Source organism: Crinia signifera, chromosome 5, assembly GCF_055691185.1.
Source record: "Crinia signifera chromosome 5, ASM5569118v1, whole genome shotgun sequence".
Taxonomy (NCBI): Eukaryota; Metazoa; Chordata; class Amphibia; order Anura; family Myobatrachidae; genus Crinia; species Crinia signifera.
The window spans coordinates 247,741,174-247,760,976 of record NC_139221.1 but is presented as its reverse complement, the minus strand read 5'-3'; the positions used below and the strand labels follow the sequence as shown (position 1 = coordinate 247,760,976).

The 19,803-nt window shown below is 41.0% G+C and overlaps 1 long non-coding RNA gene across 1 annotated transcript; it reads left to right on the top strand.

Moving 5' to 3' along the window:
- Positions 1-11,354: 11,354 nt before the first annotated feature.
- LOC146079673 (uncharacterized) lies at positions 11,355-18,440 on the top strand. The gene is made up of 3 exons (XR_014474690.1): positions 11,355-11,477; positions 15,236-15,362; positions 18,318-18,440. It is a non-coding gene; the product is annotated as an uncharacterized LOC146079673 (long non-coding RNA).
- Positions 18,441-19,803: the final 1,363 nt, after the last annotated feature.

The following is a 19,803-nucleotide window of genomic DNA, read 5'->3' as shown; positions in this document are numbered from 1 at the left end:
ATGATGTGTGCTCCCGCGCATCCTTAACGACCACCCTCCTGCCCCTTCACCTGAACATACAGGTCATCTTTGGCCATATAGCCTATGACCCGCATGTTCAGCAGGTCACTGGGACATCATTGAATGATATCGGTAACATATTTCTTTCAGTGTGAATAGTGGAACCACAGATATAGTTGACTATATAGATGGTGCCCCTAAACTCCCAGTGTGTACAGGGCTTTAGGGTCAATGTATACTGAGAACATATTATCATGCCTATTTCCATTTTTTAGGTGAGAATTCTCCATAAAACATGTGATGAGGTCATAACAGCTGACTACTGCAAAGTGACCTGGACTGCAGAATCCTCCTCAAGTCAAAAAACAAAGATTAAGCACAGCAACAGGAGACCGAAGTCAGGTAATTAATGAAAATTAATTACTGATAATATGTTTTTGGTATACATTTGGTCTTCACAAATAGGACTTCTAGCTATGAACTCTTCTATTATTGTACTTTGTGATTACTTAGTGTACAGTTAAATAGATAGAGATAGGTAGAGATAAATAGAAAGAGTAAAAGATAAACTGATACCTTCCTCCACTGTCCGCTAAGGCAGCTTAACGGACATGGGGGTGGGAGGGAAGTCAGTAACCCACTTTTTTTCAGTCAGCAACTTTCTTCCCTTTGTAATGTTGCAGCTTGACCAGCAGGGAGGGTGGGATCCTTAACTGGGTAGGTAGGTAGATGGTAAATCATGAAATAGAAAATGGCTAGGTGGTTGAAGTGCAATATCTGTAAAAGATATGTGGGTGATCCCTCACTCCTTGTGTAAAAGTACAGCTCGGCCAGCAGGGAATTGTTATCCTTTGGGACCCCTTTTTTTTACTGAGCATATTAACTGTAGATAGATAGATAGATAGATGTTTAGGTAAATAAATGGGTGGGATGTTGGGTGGGTAGGTGTATAGATAGTGAATCATTAGATAGACAGATAAATGGGTGGGTGGGTAGATAAAAGGTAAATTATTAGATAGATAGGTGGGTGGGTGAAGCTCAATACCTGTAAAAAAATATGTGGGTGATCCCTCACTCCTTGTGTAAAAGTACAGCTCGGCCAGCAGGGAATTGTTATCCTTTGGGACCCCTTTTTTTTACTGAGCATATTAACTGTAGATAGATAGATAGATAGATGTTTAGGTAAATAAATGGGTGGGATGTTGGGTGGGTAGGTGTATAGCTAGTGAATCATTAGATAGACAGATAAATGGGCGGGTGGGTGGATAAATGGTAAATCATTAGATAGATAGTTGGGTGGGTGAATCTCAATACCTGTAAAAAAATATGTGGGTGATCCCTCACTCCTTGTGTTATAGTGCAGCTCAGCCAGCAGGGAGTTGTTATCCTTTGGGCCCCACATATTTTTTTCACTGAGCGCACTAACTGTAGATAGATAGGTAGGTAGATAAATGGGAGGGTGGTTGGGTAGGTTGGATAGATAGATAGTGAATCATTAGACAGACAGACAGATAAATGGGTGGGTGAGTAGATAAATGGTAAATCATTAGATAGATAGGTGAGTGGGTGAAGCGCAATACCTGTAAAAAAATATGTGGGGGATCCCTCACTCCTTGTGTTATAGTGCAGCTCAGCCAGCAGGGAGTTGTTATCCTTTGGGCCCCACATATTTTTTCACTGAGCATATTATCTGTAGATAGATAGATGGGTAGGTAGACAAATGGGTGGGTTGTTGGGTGGGTAGGTGTATAGATAGTGAATCATTAGATAGACAGATAAATGGGCGGTGGGTGGATAAATGGTAAATCATTAGATAGATAGATAGATAGATAGATAGTTGGGTGGGTGAAGCTCAATACCTGTAAAAAAATATGTGGGTGATCACTCACTCCTTGTGTTATAGTGCAGCTCAGCCAGCAGGGAGTTGTTATCCTTTGGGCCCCACATATTTTTTCACTGAGTGCATTAACTGTAGATAGATAGATAGATAGATAGATAGATAGATGTTTAGGTAAATAAATGGGTGGGATGTTGGGTGGGTAGGTGTATAGATAGTAAATCATTAGATAGACAGATAAATGGGCGGGTGGGTGGATAAATGGTAAATCATTAGATAGATAGTTGGGTGGGGGGATCCCTATACCTGTAAAAAAATATGTGGGGGATCCCTCACTCATTGTGTTATAGTGCAGCTCAGCCAGCAGGTTGTTATCGTTTGGGCCCCACATATTTTTTCACTGAGCAAACTAAATGTGGATAGATAGGTAGGTAGATAAATGGGAGGGTGGTTGGGTAGGTGGATAGATAGTGAATCATTAGATAGATAAATGGGTGGGTAGATATATGTTAAATCATTAGATAGATAGGTGGGTGGTAGAAGTGCAATAGCTGTAAAAATATATTTGGGTGATCCCTCACTCCTTGTGTAATAGTGCAGCTCGGCCAGCAGGGAGTTATCCTTTGGGACCCACATATTTTTTAACTGAGCGCACTAACCGTAGATAGATAGATGGATGTGTAGGCACATGGATAGTAAATCATTGGATAGACAGATAAATTGGGTGGATAGGTAGATAGATGGTAAATTATTAATTAAATAGACAAATTATAGCTATAATAGTTCATAAAGTAGAGGCATGGATAAAGAGGTGAGGGATCCCTCTCATTTTTCTAAAGCCCCATAAACGCTACTCAAAAAGAAAAGTTATCGCTCAGAATGGCATTTTTGAGCGATCTCTTTTCTTTAAAACAAATCTGTAGTATGTATACTCAATATAGTTAATGATGTGTGCTCCCGCGCATCCTTAACGACCACCCTCCTGCCCCTTCACCTGAACATACAGGTCATCTTTGGCCATATAGCCTATGACCCGCATGTTCAGCAGGTCACTGGGACATCATTGAATGATATCGGTAACATATTTCTTTCAGTGTGAATAGTGGAACCACAGATATAGTTGACTATATAGATGGTGCCCCTAAACTCCCAGTGTGTACAGGGCTTTAGGGTCAATGTATACTGAGAACATATTATCATGCCTATTTCCATTTTTTAGGTGAGAATTCTCCATAAAACATGTGATGAGGTCATAACAGCTGACTACTGCAAAGTGACCTGGACTGCAGAATCCTCCTCAAGTCAAAAAACAAAGATTAAGCACAGCAACAGGAGACCGAAGTCAGGTAATTAATGAAAATTAATTACTGATAATATGTTTTTGGTATACATTTGGTCTTCACAAATAGGACTTCTAGCTATGAACTCTTCTATTATTGTACTTTGTGATTACTTAGTGTACAGTTAAATAGATAGAGATACAGATAGCGCAGGGCTTGTCTTTGCTGGGGATGGCGGAGGACTCGCCACCCGCCATCCCCCGCCCCGCGCCATCTGTATGTCGGAAGGGGACGCGCGTGCACGAGGTGCACGCGCGTCCCGTTCCGACGGAGCTTTTGCCCGGGTCCCCGCCGGCTTCCCCGGGTCCCCGCCGGTCCACACCGCCCCCCCGCAGCCCCCCGCAGCCCTGCCCGTCTCCCTGAAGCTGGAGACGGGCAGGACTGCACCCGCCGCGCCGCCTCGCCGCCCGGCTATTGAGACGCTCGTGCGTGGGAGACGCACGAGCGTCTCATTCAGCCAGAGCGCCAGATTGCTGGCGGATCGCCAGGGACACGGTCCTGGCGCTCCGCCAGCAATAACAAGCCCTGCTCCATCTGTAGGTAGAGATAAATAGAAAGAGTAAAAGATAAACTGATACCTTCCTCCACTGTCCGCTAAGGCAGCTTAACGGACATGGGGGTGGGAGGGAAGTCTGTAACCCACTTTTTTTCAGTCAGCAACTTTCTTCCCTTTGTAATGTTGCAGCTTGACCAGCAGGGAGGGTGGGATCCTTAACTGGGTAGGTAGGTAGATGGTAAATCATGAAATAGAAAATGGCTAGGTGGTTGAAGTGCAATATCTGTAAAAGATATGTGGGTGATCCCTCACTCCTTGTGTAAAAGTACAGCTCGGCCAGCAGGGAATTGTTATCCTTTGGGACCCCTTTTTTTTACTGAGCATATTAACTGTAGATAGATAGATAGATAGATGTTTAGGTAAATAAATGGGTGGGATGTTGGGTGGGTAGGTGTATAGATAGTGAATCATTAGATAGACAGATAAATGGGTGGGTGGGTAGATAAAAGGTAAATTATTAGATAGATAGGTGGGTGGGTGAAGCTCAATACCTGTAAAAAAATATGTGGGTGATCCCTCACTCCTTGTGTAAAAGTACAGCTCGGCCAGCAGGGAATTGTTATCCTTTGGGACCCCTTTTTTTTACTGAGCATATTAACTGTAGATAGATAGATAGATAGATGTTTAGGTAAATAAATGGGTGGGATGTTGGGTGGGTAGGTGTATAGCTAGTGAATCATTAGATAGACAGATAAATGGGCGGGTGGGTGGATAAATGGTAAATCATTAGATAGATAGTTGGGTGGGTGAATCTCAATACCTGTAAAAAAATATGTGGGTGATCCCTCACTCCTTGTGTTATAGTGCAGCTCAGCCAGCAGGGAGTTGTTATCCTTTGGGCCCCACATATTTTTTTCACTGAGCGCACTAACTGTAGATAGATAGGTAGGTAGATAAATGGGAGGGTGGTTGGGTAGGTTGGATAGATAGATAGTGAATCATTAGACAGACAGACAGATAAATGGGTGGGTGAGTAGATAAATGGTAAATCATTAGATAGATAGGTGAGTGGGTGAAGCGCAATACCTGTAAAAAAATATGTGGGGGATCCCTCACTCCTTGTGTTATAGTGCAGCTCAGCCAGCAGGGAGTTGTTATCCTTTGGGCCCCACATATTTTTTCACTGAGCATATTATCTGTAGATAGATAGATGGGTAGGTAGACAAATGGGTGGGTTGTTGGGTGGGTAGGTGTATAGATAGTGAATCATTAGATAGACAGATAAATGGGCGGTGGGTGGATAAATGGTAAATCATTAGATAGATAGATAGATAGATAGATAGTTGGGTGGGTGAAGCTCAATACCTGTAAAAAAATATGTGGGTGATCACTCACTCCTTGTGTTATAGTGCAGCTCAGCCAGCAGGGAGTTGTTATCCTTTGGGCCCCACATATTTTTTCACTGAGTGCATTAACTGTAGATAGATAGATAGATAGATAGATAGATAGATGTTTAGGTAAATAAATGGGTGGGATGTTGGGTGGGTAGGTGTATAGATAGTAAATCATTAGATAGACAGATAAATGGGCGGGTGGGTGGATAAATGGTAAATCATTAGATAGATAGTTGGGTGGGGGGATCCCTATACCTGTAAAAAAATATGTGGGGGATCCCTCACTCATTGTGTTATAGTGCAGCTCAGCCAGCAGGTTGTTATCGTTTGGGCCCCACATATTTTTTCACTGAGCAAACTAAATGTGGATAGATAGGTAGGTAGATAAATGGGAGGGTGGTTGGGTAGGTGGATAGATAGTGAATCATTAGATAGATAAATGGGTGGGTAGATATATGTTAAATCATTAGATAGATAGGTGGGTGGTAGAAGTGCAATAGCTGTAAAAATATATTTGGGTGATCCCTCACTCCTTGTGTAATAGTGCAGCTCGGCCAGCAGGGAGTTATCCTTTGGGACCCACATATTTTTTAACTGAGCGCACTAACCGTAGATAGATAGATGGATGTGTAGGCACATGGATAGTAAATCATTGGATAGACAGATAAATTGGGTGGATAGGTAGATAGATGGTAAATTATTAATTAAATAGACAAATTATAGCTATAATAGTTCATAAAGTAGAGGCATGGATAAAGAGGTGAGGGATCCCTCTCATTTTTCTAAAGCCCCATAAACGCTACTCAAAAAGAAAAGTTATCGCTCAGAATGGCATTTTTGAGCGATCTCTTTTCTTTAAAACAAATCTGTAGTATGTATACTCAATATAGTTAATGATGTGTGCTCCCGCGCATCCTTAACGACCACCCTCCTGCCCCTTCACCTGAACATACAGGTCATCTTTGGCCATATAGCCTATGACCCACATGTTCAGCAGGTCACTGGGACATCATTGAATGATATCGGTAACATATTTCTTTCAGTGTGAATAGTGGAACCACAGATATATTTGACTATATAGATGGTGCCCCTAAACTCCCAGTGTGTACAGGGCTTTAGGGTCAATGTATACTGAGAACATATTATCATGCCTATTTCCATTTTTTAGGTGAGAATTCTCCATAAAACATGTGATGAGGTCATAACAGCTGACTACTGCAAAGTGACCTGGACTGCAGAATCCTCCTCAAGTCAAAAAACAAAGATTAAGCACAGCAACAGGAGACCGAAGTCAGGTAATTAATGAAAATTAATTACTGATAATATGTTTTTGGTATACATTTGGTCTTCACAAATAGGACTTCTAGCTATGAACTCTTCTATTATTGTACTTTGTGATTACTTAGTGTACAGTTAAATAGATAGAGATAGGTAGAGATAAATAGAAAGAGTAAAAGATAAACTGATACCTTCCTCCACTGTCCGCTAAGGCAGCTTAACGGACATGGGGGTGGGAGGGAAGTCAGTAACCCACTTTTTTTCAGTCAGCAACTTTCTTCCCTTTGTAATGTTGCAGCTTGACCAGCAGGGAGGGTGGGATCCTTAACTGGGTAGGTAGGTAGATGGTAAATCATGAAATAGAAAATGGCTAGGTGGTTGAAGTGCAATATCTGTAAAAGATATGTGGGTGATCCCTCACTCCTTGTGTAAAAGTACAGCTCGGCCAGCAGGGAATTGTTATCCTTTGGGACCCCTTTTTTTTACTGAGCATATTAACTGTAGATAGATAGATAGATAGATGTTTAGGTAAATAAATGGGTGGGATGTTGGGTGGGTAGGTGTATAGATAGTGAATCATTAGATAGACAGATAAATGGGTGGGTGGGTAGATAAAAGGTAAATTATTAGATAGATAGGTGGGTGGGTGAAGCTCAATACCTGTAAAAAAATATGTGGGTGATCCCTCACTCCTTGTGTAAAAGTACAGCTCGGCCAGCAGGGAATTGTTATCCTTTGGGACCCCTTTTTTTTACTGAGCATATTAACTGTAGATAGATAGATAGATAGATGTTTAGGTAAATAAATGGGTGGGATGTTGGGTGGGTAGGTGTATAGCTAGTGAATCATTAGATAGACAGATAAATGGGCGGGTGGGTGGATAAATGGTAAATCATTAGATAGATAGTTGGGTGGGTGAATCTCAATACCTGTAAAAAAATATGTGGGTGATCCCTCACTCCTTGTGTTATAGTGCAGCTCAGCCAGCAGGGAGTTGTTATCCTTTGGGCCCCACATATTTTTTTCACTGAGCGCACTAACTGTAGATAGATAGGTAGGTAGATAAATGGGAGGGTGGTTGGGTAGGTTGGATAGATAGTGAATCATTAGACAGACAGACAGATAAATGGGTGGGTGAGTAGATAAATGGTAAATCATTAGATAGATAGGTGAGTGGGTGAAGCGCAATACCTGTAAAAAAATATGTGGGGGATCCCTCACTCCTTGTGTTATAGTGCAGCTCAGCCAGCAGGGAGTTGTTATCCTTTGGGCCCCACATATTTTTTCACTGAGCATATTATCTGTAGATAGATAGATGGGTAGGTAGACAAATGGGTGGGTTGTTGGGTGGGTAGGTGTATAGATAGTGAATCATTAGATAGACAGATAAATGGGCGGTGGGTGGATAAATGGTAAATCATTAGATAGATAGATAGATAGATAGTTGGGTGGGTGAAGCTCAATACCTGTAAAAAAATATGTGGGTGATCACTCACTCCTTGTGTTATAGTGCAGCTCAGCCAGCAGGGAGTTGTTATCCTTTGGGCCCCACATATTTTTTCACTGAGTGCATTAACTGTAGATAAATAGATAGATAGATGTTTAGGTAAATAAATGGGTGGGATGTTGGGTGGGTAGGTGTATAGATAGTGAATCATTAGATAGACAGATAAATGGGCGGGTGGGTGGATAAATGGTAAATCATTAGATAGATAGTTGGGTGGGGGAATCTCAATACCTGTAAAAAAATATGTGGGTGATCCCTCACTCCTTGTGTTATAGTGCAGCTCAGCCAGCAGGGAGTTGTTATCCTTTGGGCCCCACATATTTTTTTCACTGAGCGCACTAACGGTAGATAGATAGGTAGGTAGATAAATGGGAGGGTGGTTGGGTAGGTCGGATAGATAGTGAATCATTAGATAGACAGATAAATGGGTGGGTGAGTAGATAAATGGTAAATTATTAGATAGATAGGTGAGTGGGTGAAGCGCAATACCTGTAAAAAAATATGTGGGTGATCCCTCACTTCTTGTGTTATAGTGCAGCTCAGCCAGCAGGGAGTTGTTATCCTTTGGGCCCCTCATATTTTTTTCACTGAGCGCATTAACTGTAGATAGATAAATAGATATATGGATAGATAGATGGTTAGGTAGATAAATGGGTGGGATGTTGGGTGGGTAGGTGTATAGCTAGTGAATCATTAGATAGACAGATAAATGGGCGGGTGGGTGGATAAATGGTAAATTATTAGATAGATAGTTGGGTGGGTGAATCTCAATACCTGTAAAAAAATATGTGGGTGATCCCTCACTCCTTGTGTTATAGTGCAGCTCAGCCAGCAGGGAGTTGTTATCCTTTGGGCCCCACATTTTTTTCACTGAGCATATTATCTTTAGATAGATAGATGGGTAGGTAGACAAATGGGTGGGTTGTTGGGTGGGTAGGTGTATAGATAGTGAATCATTAGATAGACAGATAAATGGGCGGTGGGTGGATAAATGGTAAATCATTAGATAGATAGATAGATAGTTGGGTGGGTGAAGCTCAATACCTGTAAAAAAATATGTGGGTGATCCCTCACTCCTTGTGTTATAGTGCAGCTCAGCCAGCAGGGAGTTGTTATCCTTTGGGCCCCACATATTTTTTCACTGAGTGCATTAACTGTAGATAGATAGATAGATAGATGTTTAGGTAAATAAATGGGTGGGATGTTGGGTGGGTAGGTGTATAGATAGTGAATCATTAGATAGACAGATAAATGGGCGGGTGGGTGGATAAATGGTAAATCATTAGATAGATAGATAGATAGATAGATAGTTGGGTGGGTGAAGCTCAATACCTGTAAAAAAATATGTGGGTGATCCCTCACTCCTTGTGTTATAGTGCAGCTCAGCCAGCAGGGAGTTGTTATCCTTTGGGCCCCACATATTTTTTCACTGAGCGCATTAACTGTAGATAGATAAATAGATATATGGATAGATAGATAGATGGTTAGGTAGATAAATGGGTGGGATGTTGGGTGGGTAGGTGTATAGCTAGTGAATCATTAGATAGACAGATAAATGGGCGGGTGGGTGGATAAATGGTAAATCATTAGATAGATAGTTGGGTGGGTGAATCTCAATACCTGTAAAAAAATATGTGGGTGATCCCTCACTCATTGTGTTATAGTGCAGCTCAGCCAGCAGGGAGTTGTTATCCTTTGGGCCCCACATATTTTTTCACTGAGCATATTATCTTTAGATAGATAGATGGGTAGGTAGACAAATGGGTGGGTTGTTGGGTGGGTAGGTGTATAGATAGTGAATCATTAGATAGACAGATAAATGGGCGGTGGGTGGATAAATGGTAAATCATTAGATAGATAGATAGATAGATAGATAGATAGATAGATAGATAGATGGGTGGGTGAAGCTCAATACCTGTAAAAAAATATGTGGGTGATCCCTCACTCCTTGTGTTATAGTGCAGCTCAGCCAGCAGGGAGTTGTTATCCTTTGGGCCCCACATATTTTTTCACTGAGTGCATTAACTGTAGATAGACAGATAGATGTTTAGGTAAATAAATGGGTGGGATGTTGGGTGGGTAGGTGTATAGATAGTGAATCATTAGATAGACAGATAAATGGGCGGGTCGGTGGATAAATGGTAAATCATTAGATAGATAGTTGGGTGGGGGGATCTCAATACCTGTAAAAAAATATGTGGGTGATCCCTCACTCCTTGTGTTATAGTGCAGCTCAGCCAGCAGGGAGTTGTTATCCTTTGGGCCCCACATATTTTTTTCACTGAGCGCACTAACGGTAGATAGATAGATAGGTAGGTAGATAAATGGGAGGGTGGTTGGGTAGGTCGGATAGATAGTGAATCATTAGATAGACAGATAAATGGGTGGGTGAGTAGATAAATGGTAAATTATTAGATAGATAGGTGAGTGGGTGAAGCGCAATACCTGTAAAAAAAATGTGGATGATCCCTCACTCCTTGTGTTATAGTGCAGCTTAGCCAGCAGGGAGTTGTTATCCTTTGGGCCCCACATATTTTTTCACTGAGCACATTATCTGTAGATAGATAAATGGGTAGGTAGACAAATGGGTGGGTAGGTGTATAGATAGTGAATCATTAGATAGACAGATAACTGGGCGGTTGGGTGGATAAATGTTAAATCATTAGATTTATTGATAGTTTGGTGGGTGGATTTCAATAACTGTAAAAGAATATGTGGGTGATACCTCACTCCTTGTGTAATAGTGCAGCTCGGCCAGCAGGGAATTGTTATCCTTTGGCACCCACATATTTTTTCACTGAGCAAACTAAATGTGGATAGACAGATAGATAGGTAGGTAGATAAATGGGAGGGTGGTTGGGTAGGTGGATAGATAGTGAATCATTAGATAGATAAATGGGTGGGTAGATATATGTTAAATCATTAGATAGATAGGTGGGTGGTAGAAGTGCAATAGCTGTAAAAATATATTTGGGTGATCCCTCACTCCTTGTGTAATAGTGCAGCTCGGCCAGCAGGGAGTTATCCTTTGGGACCCACATATTTTTTAACTGAGCGCACTAACCGTAGATAGATAGATAGATAGATGGATGTGTAGGCACATGGATAGTAAATCATTGGATAGACAGATAAATTGGGTGGATAGGTAGATAGATTGTAAATTATTAATTAAATAGACAAATCATAGCTAGAATAGTTCATAAAGTAGAGGCATGGATAAAGAGGTGAGGGATCCCTCTCATTTTTCTAACGACCACCCTCCTGCCCCTTCACCTGAACATACAGGTCATCTTTGGCCATATAGCCTATGACCCGCATGTTCAGCAGGTCACTGGGACATCATTGAATGATATCGGTAACAGATTTCTTTCAGTGTGAATAGTGGAACCACAGATATAGTTGACTATATAGATGGTGCCCCTAGACTCCCAGTGTGTACAGGGCTTTAGGGTCAATGTATACTGAGAACATATTATCATGCCTATTTCCATTTTTTAGGTGAGAATTCTCCATAAAACATGTGATGAGGTCATAACAGCTGACTACTGCAAAGTGACCTGGACTGCAGAATCCTCCTCAAGTCAAAAAACAAAGATTAAGCACAGCAACAGGAGACCAAAGTCAGGTAATTAATGAAAATTAATTACTGATAATATGTTTTTGGTATACATTTGGTCTTCACAAATAGGACTTCTAGCTATGAACTCTTCTATTATTGTACTTTGTGATTACTTAGTGTACAGTTAAATAGATAGAGATAGGTAGAGATAAATAGAAAGAGTAAAAGATAAACTGATACCTTCCTCCACTGTCCGCTAAGGCAGCTTAACGGACATGGGGGTGGGAGGGAAGTCAGTAACCCACTTTTTTTCAGTCAGCAACTTTCTTCCCTTTGTAATGTTGCAGCTTGACCAGCAGGGAGGGTGGGATCCTTAACTGGGTAGGTAGGTAGATGGTAAATCATGAAATAGAAAATGGCTAGGTGGTTGAAGTGCAATATCTGTAAAAGATATGTGGGTGATCCCTCACTCCTTGTGTAAAAGTACAGCTCGGCCAGCAGGGAATTGTTATCCTTTGGGACCCCTTTTTTTTTTTACTGAGCATATTAGCTGTAGATAGATAGATAGATAGATATATGGATAGATAGATAGATGTTTAGGTAAATAAATGGGTGGGATGTTGGGTGGGTAGGTGTATAGATAGTGAATCATTAGATAGACAGATAAATGGGTGGGTGGGTAGATAAAAGGTAAATTATTAGATGGATAGGTGGGTGGGTGAAGCTCAATACCTGTAAAAAAATATGTGGGTTATCCCTCACTTCTTGTGTTATAGTGCAGCTCAGCCAGCAGGGAGTTGTTATCCTTTGGGCCCCTCATATTTTTTTCACTGAGCGCATTAACTGTAGATAGATAAATAGATATATGGATAGATAGATGGTTAGGTAGATAAATGGGTGGGATGTTGGGTGGGTAGGTGTATAGCTAGTGAATCATTAGATAGACAGATAAATGGGCGGGTGGGTGGATAAATGGTAAATCATTAGATAGATAGTTGGGTGGGTGAATCTCAATACCTGTAAAAAAATATGTGGGTGATCCCTCACTCCTTGTGTTATAGTGCAGCTCAGCCAGCAGGGAGTTGTTATCCTTTGGGCCCCACATATTTTTTCACTGAGCGCACTAACTGTAGATAGATAGGTAGGTAGATAAATGGGAGGGTGGTTGGGTAGGTTGGATAGATAGTGAATCATTAGACAGACAGACAGATAAATGGGTGGGTGAGTAGATAAATGGTAAATCATTAGATAGATAGGTGAGTGGGTGAAGCGCAATACCTGTAAAAAAATATGTGGGTGATCCCTCACTCCTTGTGTTATAGTGCAGCTCAGCCAGCAGGGAGTTGTAATCCTTTGGGCCCCAGATATTTTTTCACTGAGCATATTATCTGTAGATAGATAGATGGGTAGGTAGACAAATGGGTGGGTTGTTGGGTGGGTAGGTGTATAGATAGTGAATCATTAGATAGACAGATAAATGGGTGGGTGGGTAGATAAAAGGTAAATTATTAGATAGATAGGTGGGTGGGTGAAGCTCAATACCTGTAAAAAAATATGTGGGTGATCCCTCACTTCTTGTGTTATAGTGCAGCTCAGCCAGCAGGGAGTTGTTATCCTTTGGGCCCCTCATATTTTTTCACTGAGCGCATTAACTGTAGATAGATAAATAGATATATGGATAGATAGATGGTTAGGTAGATAAATGGGTGGGATGTTGGGTGGGTAGGTGTATAGCTAGTGAATCATTAGATAGACAGATAAATGGGCGGGTGGGTGGATAAATGGTAAATCGTTAGATAGATAGTTGGGTGGGTGAATCTCAATACCTGTAAAAAAATATGTGGGTGATCCCTCACTCCTTGTGTTATAGTGCAGCTCAGCCAGCAGGGAGTTGTTATCCTTTGGGCCCCACATATTTTTTCACTGAGCATATTATCTGTAGATAGATAGATGGGTAGGTAGACAAATGGGTGGGGTGTTGGGTGGGAAGGTGTATAGATAGTGAATCATTAGATAGACAGATAAATGGGCGGTGGGTGGATAAATGGTAAATCATTAGATAGATAGATAGTTGGGTGGGTGAAGCTCAATACCTGTAAAAAAATATGTGGGTGATCCCTCACTCCTTGTGTTATAGTGCAGCTCAGCCAGCAGGGAGTTGTTATCCTTTGGGCCCCACATATTTTTTCACTGAGTGCATTAACTGTAGATAGATAGATAGATAGATAGATGTTTAGGTAAATAAATGGGTGGGATGTTGGGTAGGTAGGTGTATAGATAGTGAATCATTAGATAGACAGATAAATGGGCGGGTGGGTGGATAAATGGTAAATCATTAGATAGATAGTTGGGTGGGGGGATCTCAATACCTGTAAAAAAATATGTGGGGGATCCCTCACTCATTGTGTTATAGTGCTGCTCAGCCAGCAGGTTGTTATCGTTTGGGCCCCACATATTTTTTCACTGAGCATATTATCTGTAGATAGATTGATGGGTAGGTAGACAAATGGGTGGATTGTTGGGTGGGTAGGTGTATAGATAGTGAATCATTAGATAGACAGATAAATGGGCGGGTGGGTGGATAAATGGTAAATCATTAGATAGATAGATAGATAGATAGTTGGGTGGGTGAAGCTCAATACCTGTAAAAAAATATGTGGGTGATCCCTCACTCCTTGTGTTATAGTGCAGCTCAGCCAGCAGGGAGTTGTTATCCTTTGGGCCCCACATATTTTTTTAACTGAGTGCACTAACGGTAGATAGATAGGTAGGTAGATAAATGGGAGGGTGGTCGGGTAGGTCGGATAGATAGTGAATAATTAGATAGACAGATAAATGGGTGGGTGAGTAGATAAATGGTAAATCATTAGATAGATAGGTGAGTGGGTGAAGCGCAATACCTGTAAAAAAATATGTGGGGGATCCCTCACTCCTTGTGTAATAGTGCCGCTCGGCCAGTAGGGAGTTGTTATCCTTTGGCACCCACATATGTTTTCACTGAGCAGACTAAATGTGGATAGATACGTAGGTAGATAAATGGGAGGGTGGTTGGGTAGGTGGATAGATAGTGAATCATTAGATAGACAGATAAATGGGTGGGTAGATATATGTTAAATCATTAGATAGATAGGTGTGTGGTAGAAGTGCAATAGCTGTAAAAATATATTTGGGTGATCCCTCACTCCTTGTGTAATAGTGCAGCTCGGCCAGCAGAGAGTTATCCTTTGGGACCCACATATTTTTTAACTGAGCGCACTAACCGTAGATAGATAGATAGATGGATGTGTAGGCACATGGATAGTAAATCATTGGATAGACAGATAAATTGGGTGGATAGGTAGATAGATGGTAAATTATTAATTAAATAGACAAATCATAGCTAGAATAGTTCATAAAGTAGAGGCATGGATAAAGAGGTGAGGGATCCCTCTCATTTTTCTAAAGCCCCATAAACGCTACTCAAAAGGAAAAGTTATCGCTCAGAATGGCATTTTTGAGCGATCTCTTTTCTTTAAAACAAATCTGTAGTATGTATACTCAATATAGTTAATGATGTGTGCTCTCGCGCATCCATAACGACCACCCTCCTGCCCCTTCACCTGAACATACAGGTCATCTTTGGCCATATAGCCTATGACCCGCATGTTCAGCAGGTCACTGGGACATCATTGAATGATATCGGTAACAGATTTCTTTCAGTGTGAATAGTGGAACCACAGATATAGTTGACTATATAGATGGTGCCCCTAGACTCCCAGTGTGTACAGGGCTTTAGGGTCAATGTATACTGAGAACATATTATCATGCCTATTTCCATTTTTTAGGTGAGAATTCTCCATAAAACATATGATGAGGTCATAACAGCTGACTACTGCGAAGTGACATGGACTGCAGAATCCTCCTCAAGTCAAAAAACAAAGATTAAGCACAGCAACAGGAGACCGAAGTCAGGTAATTAATGAAAATTAATTACTGATAATATGTTTTTGGTATACATTTGGTCTTCACAAATAGGACTTCTAGCTATGAACTCTTCTATTATTGTACTTTGTGATTACTTAGTGTACAGTTAAATAGATAGAGATAGGTAGAGATAAATAGAAAGAGTAAAAGATAAACAGATACCTTCCTCCACTGTCCGCTAAGGCAGCTTAACGGACATGGGGGTGGGAGGGAAGTCAGTAACCCACTTTTTTTCAGTCAGCAACTTTCTTCCCTTTGTAATGTTGCAGCTTGACCAGCAGGGAGGGTGGGATCCTTAACTGGGTAGGTAGGTAGATGGTAAATCATGAAATAGAAAATGGCTAGGTGGTTGAAGTGCAATATCTGTAAAAGATATGTTGGTGATCCCTCACTCCTTGTGTAAAAGTACAGCTCGGCCAGCAGGGAATTGTTATCCTTTGGGACCCCTCTGTTTTTTTTTACTGAGCATATTAACTGTAGATAGATAGATAGATAGATAGATATATGGATAGATAGATAGATGTTTAGGTAAATAAATGGGTGGGATGTTGGGTGGGTAGGTGTATAGATAGTGAATCATTAGATAGACAGATAAATGGGTGGGTGGGTGGGTAGATATAAGGTAAATTATTAGATGGATAGGTGGGTGGGTGAAGCTCAATACCTGTAAAAAAATATGTGGGTGATCCCTCACTTCTTGTGTTATAATGCAGCTCAGCCAGCAGGGAGTTGTTATCCTTTGGGCCCCTCATATTTTTTTCACTGAGCGCATTAACTGTAGATAGATAAATAGATATATGGATAGATAGATGGTTAGGTAGATAAATGGGTGGGATGTTGGGTGGGTAGGTGTATAGCTAGTGAATCATTAGATAGACAGATAAATGGGCGGGTGGGTGGATAAATGGTAAATCATTAGATAGATAGTTGGGTGGGTGAATCTCAATACCTGTAAAAAAATATGTGGGTGATCCCTCACTCCTTGTGTTATAGTGCAGCTCAGCCAGCAGGGAGTTGTTATCCTTTGGGCCCCACATATTTTTTCACTGAGCATATTATCTGTAGATAGATAGATGGGTAGGTAGACAAATGGGTGGGGTGTTGGGTGGGTAGGTGTATAGATAGTGAATCATTAGATAGACAGATAAATGGGCGGTGGGTGGATAAATGGTAAATCATTAGATAGATAGTTGGGTGGGTGAAGCTCAATACCTGTAAAAAAATATGTGGGTGATCCCTCACTCCTTGTGTTATAGTGCAGCTCAGCCAGCAGGGAGTTGTTATCCTTTGGGCCCCACATATTTTTTCACTGAGTGCATTAACTGTAGATAGATAGATAGATAGATGTTTAGGTAAATAAATGGGTGGGATGTTGGGTAGGTAGGTGTATAGATAGTGAATCATTAGATAGACAGATAAATGGGCGGGTGGGTGGATAAATGGTAAATCATTAGATAGATAGTTGGGTGGGGGGATCTCAATACCTGTAAAAAAATATGTGGGGGATCCCTCACTCATTGTGTTATAGTGCTGCTCAGCCAGCAGGTTGTTATCGTTTGGGCCCCACATATTTTTTCACTGAGCATATTATCTGTAGATAGATTGATGGGTAGGTAGACAAATGGGTGGATTGTTGGGTGGGTAGGTGTATAGATAGTGAATCATTAGATAGACAGATAAATGGGCGGGTGGGTGGATAAATGGTAAATCATTAGATAGATAGATAGATAGATAGTTGGGTGGGTGAAGCTCAATACCTGTAAAAAAATATGTGGGTGATCCCTCACTCCTTGTGTTATAGTGCAGCCCAGCCAGCAGGGAGTTGTTATCCTTTGGGCCTCACATATTTTTTTAACTGAGCGCACTAACGGTAGATAGATAGGTAGGTAGATAAATGGGAGGGTGGTCGGGTAGGTCGGATAGATAGTGAATAATTAGATAGACAGATAAATGGGTGGGTGAGTAGATAAATGGTAAATCATTAGATAGATAGGTGAGTGGGTGAAGCGCAATACCTGTAAAAAAATATGTGGGGGATCCCTCACTCCTTGTGTAATAGTGCCGCTCGGCCAGTAGGGAGTTGTTATCCTTTGGCACCCACATATGTTTTCACTGAGCAGACTAAATGTGGATAGATACGTAGGTAGATAAATGGGAGGGTGGTTGGGTAGGTGGATAGATAGTGAATCATTAGATAGACAGATAAATGGGTGGGTAGATATATGTTAAATCATTAGATAGATAGGTGTGTGGTAGAAGTGCAATAGCTGTAAAAATATATTTGGGTGATCCCTCACTCCTTGTGTAATAGTGCAGCTCGGCCAGCAGGGAGTTATCCTTTGGGACCCACATATTTTTTAACTGAGCGCACTAACCGTAGATAGATAGATAGATAGATGGATGTGTAGGCACATGGATAGTAAATCATTGGATAGACAGATAAATTGGGTGGATAGGTAGATAGATGGTAAATTATTAATTAAATAGACAAATCATAGCTAGAATAGTTCATAAAGTAGAGGCATGGATAAAGAGGTGAGGGATCCCTCTCATTTTTCTAAAGCCCCATAAACGCTACTCAAAAGGAAAAGTTATCGCTCAGAATGGCATTTTTGAGCGATCTCTTTTCTTTAAAACAAATCTGTAGTATGTATACTCAATATAGTTAATGATGTGTGCTCTCGCGCATCCATAACGACCACCCTCCTGCCCCTTCACCTGAACATACAGGTCATCTTTGGCCATATAGCCTATGACCCGCATGTTCAGCAGGTCACTGGGACATCATTGAATGATATCGGTAACAGATTTCTTTCAGTGTGAATAGTGGAACCACAGATATAGTTGACTATATAGATGGTGCCCCTAGACTCCCAGTGTGTACAGGGCTTTAGGGTCAATGTATACTGAGAACATATTATCATGCCTATTTCCATTTTTTAGGTGAGAATTCTCCATAAAACATATGATGAGGTCATAACAGCTGACTACTGCGAAGTGACATGGACTGCAGAATCCTCCTCAAGTCAAAAAACAAAGATTAAGCACAGCAACAGGAGACCGAAGTCAGGTAATTAATGAAAATTAATTACTGATAATATGTTTTTGGTATACATTTGGTCTTCACAAATAGGACTTCTAGCTATGAACTCTTCTATTATTGTACTTTGTGATTACTTAGTGTACAGTTAAATAGATAGAGATAGGTAGAGATAAATAGAAAGAGTAAAAGATAAACTGATACCTTCCTCCACTGTCCGCTAAGGCAGCTTAACGGACATGGGGGTGGGAGGGAAGTCAGTAACCCACTTTTTTTCAGTCAGCAACTTTCTTCCCTTTGTAATGTTGCAGCTTGACCAGCAGGGAGGGTGGGATCCTTAACTGGGTAGGTAGATGGTAAATCATGAAATAGAAAATGGCTAGGTGGTTGAAGTGCAATATCTGTAAAAGATATGTGGGTGATCCCTCACTCCTTGTGTAAAAGTACAGCTCGGCCAGCAGGGAATTGTTATCCTTTGGGACCCCTCTGTTTTTTTTTACTGAGCATATTAACTGTAGATAGATAGATAGATATATGGATAGATAGATAGATGTTTAGGTAAATAAATGGGTGGGATGTTGGGTGGGTAGGTGTATAGATAGTGAATCATTAGATAGACAGATAAATGGGTGGGTGGGTGGGTAGATATAAGGTAAATTATTAGATGGATAGGTGGGTGGGTGAAGCTCAATACCTGTAAAAAAATATGTGGGTGATCCCTCACTTCTTGTGTTATAGTGCAGCTCAGCCAGCAGGGAGTTGTTATCCTTTGGGCCCCTCATATTTTTTTCACTGAGCGCATTAACTGTAGATAGATAAATAGATATATGGATAGATAGATGGTTAGGTAGATAAATGGGTGGGATGTTGGGTGGGTAGGTGTATAGCTAGTGAATCATTAGATAGACAGATAAATGGGCGGGTGGGTGGATAAATGGTAAATCATTAGATAGATAGTTGGGTGGGTGAATCTCAATACCTGTAAAAAAATATGTGGGTGATCCGTCACTCCTTGTGTTATAGTGCAGCTCAGCCAGCAGGGAGTTGTTATCCTTTGGGCCCCACATATTTTTTCACTGAGCGCACTAACTGTAGATAGATAGGTAGGTAGATAAATGGGAGGATGGTTGGGTAGGTTGGATAGATAGTGAATCATTAGACAGACAGACAGATAAATGGGTGGGTGAGTAGATAAATGGTAAATCATTAGATAGATAGGTGAGTGGGTGAAGCGCAATACCTGTAAAAAAATATGTGGGTGATCCCTCACTCCTTGTGTTATAGTGCAGCTCAGCCAGCAGGGAGTTGTTATCCTTTGGGCCCCAGATATTTTTTCACTGAGCATATTATCTGTAGATAGATAGATGGGTAGGTAGACAAATGGGTGGG